Here is a 2,338-nt window from a genome sequence, read left to right as displayed (position 1 = left end):
AAACAAACAAACAAACAAAGATGGGACACAGAGAGATTTTTCATAAGATAATTGTTGACAATGTTCCATACCTGATGAAGAAAACAAAGCGTAAAAATATTAAAAATAGCCAGTGATTAACTTAAAAGAGATGATTGAGTGACTATCAAACAGCACTAGAGGCTAAAGGACATTGGAGCATCTTCAAGATGTTAAAGGACACAATTGAGACCCCTTACTTCTCTACCTTGGATAGCACTTTAAGAATGAAGGTAACATAAAGTCATTTGTATACAAAGAGTAAAGAATTCACTACCAGCAGACAAAACTCAAAAGAAAACTATAAAAATTTCTTCATGAAGAAAAATAAATGATTCCAGATGCAATTTCAGAGATGAAGCAGGAAAAAAAGGCAAAAATTTGAATTTGGACATAAATCCAAATTAACATTGATGATGGCAATTATAACAATAGTGCAAGATTTAAAGTATATAATACTAAGACATATAAAATATTATTTAAGAAGTCAATTAAGAGTTAAAATATGCTAAAGTGCTTATATCTGCTAGAGGAGGGTAAATGTGTGTAGAAAAATACAAATCCGGTATTTAAAAAGCAGATTCTGAATTGTATCTAAAATAGCAAAGTATATATTTAATGGTAATCATTTAACTGATTAAATCATTGAATATGAGAACAAAATAATACAAATTTGATGATAAATTTAATGTCATGCTTTGCAGATAATGCTAATTTTCAATAGGTAAGAGTGGCTTTAAATCAGCACTTAACATGAATGTTAACTATTATGAAGGAAAAATAAAAGAGTTACATGAGCTTACGGAAAAAGCCAAGTGATGATCTTTCTCTCCATTAAATGAAGGCTCATTTTTTACTATCACCACAGAAAATATAATGCCAACTAGATGGATTACCAAAAAACAAACAAAAACAAACAAAAAAAATGGAATGAAATCACAATTTACTCTCATATCTTCATTATGTGTGGGATTAAGAATTGCAGAAAGGTGGCCTATGGCCATGCCACCCTGAACAAGTCCGATCCTGTCCGATCTCAGAAGCTAAGCAGGGTTGGGCCTGGTTAGAACTTGGATGGGAGACCACCTGGGAAGACCAGGTGCTGTGGGCATAAAAAATTTTAAAAAATAATAATAAGAAGAAATTGTAAGCTGACAATGTGCAATCTGTGAAGTCAACCAAGGGTTGCTTAGCAAAAAAAAAAAAAAAAGAAAGAATTGTAGAAAGGAAAAGTGGATCAGAAGAAACAGCCATTATCTCATAAGGACTTTAAACAGATCCTTAACTGGATTATTTATACATCAAGAAACAAATGATAAAATTTGAAAACTATCCACAAGAGTCTTATTGTCTTATGTCAGAAGACTAATATCCTGTAAATAGAGGAACATGAAGCCTAACAGTTTAAGTACATGAGGAGAGTTAACACTTCTAAAACACGTGCAAAAGTATAAAGAAGCATTGTGAAAAGGGAATGACGATAAGAGCAATTTCAAATTAGTTTATTTTTATATATTTTTCTTAATAATTTGCAAGAAAGAAACACATCTGCAGTAGTGTAAGGTTGGGGATCATAAACAACTCTAATGTGCTATTTTTGTAAATGTGTAAAACACTTAAAATATCAGAACCAAATGCTGCATATTTTAACAAGTAAAAGGAAAGCTATCAATAATTTATGATGTTACACCACATAATAAGAAATATATTTTATGTTCCTTAAATATATTTTCATAAACATGAAGCAAAATTGTTCATCTCTGTGCTTATAAATTTTGAATTCATTGGCATATTATTTGATTTGAATTTTAGTAGGGTCAAATCAGAAAGGAAGATGAAAATACTTATAAGACAATTTGGTCCAAAACTAGATACTTTTTAACAATTACAGATGTTTGTTAATAGACTCTAACTAAAGGGGCATTAATAGTTTGTATCTATTTACTATTTATCTCAAGGGCCTACCTGGAATACATAGCATACACCTAGTATGTACTCTTAGAATGTATATGCTTGTTCAATAAATAAAATTTACTAGATGTGAGTAAAAACAAACAAACCCACCCATGATTTTTTAAAAAAAATCTCATTCATCAATAGTTCTTAACTTTATTTTTTAAAATTTAATAAAATTCTATAAATTTCTTCCCTGGCAAAATGTAAATATGCAATCTATATTTTAAAATCTGTACATTTTGGATACAATTTAAGAGGACAGCCCATAATGAGATACTTCTGGGCTTCATGGAGTACATCTAATGCTAAATATCTTGGTGGAGTCATAAAAATATTTAAAATTCAGAAGTATCAAGGCTAGATT

At 29.9% G+C, this 2,338-nt stretch overlaps 1 pseudogene; it reads left to right on the top strand.

The window, feature by feature from the left end:
- Positions 1-1,010: 1,010 nt before the first annotated feature.
- Positions 1,011-1,129, top strand: LOC120597234 (uncharacterized; annotated as a pseudogene).
- The last annotated feature ends 1,209 nt before the right edge of the window (positions 1,130-2,338 follow it).

This window comes from Pteropus medius, unplaced genomic scaffold, assembly GCF_902729225.1.
Source record: "Pteropus medius unplaced genomic scaffold, Ma_sr-lr_union100, whole genome shotgun sequence".
Taxonomy (NCBI): domain Eukaryota; kingdom Metazoa; phylum Chordata; class Mammalia; order Chiroptera; family Pteropodidae; genus Pteropus; species Pteropus medius.
Note: the sequence above shows the minus strand (reverse complement) of the source record. Positions and strands in the feature narration are given on the sequence as shown.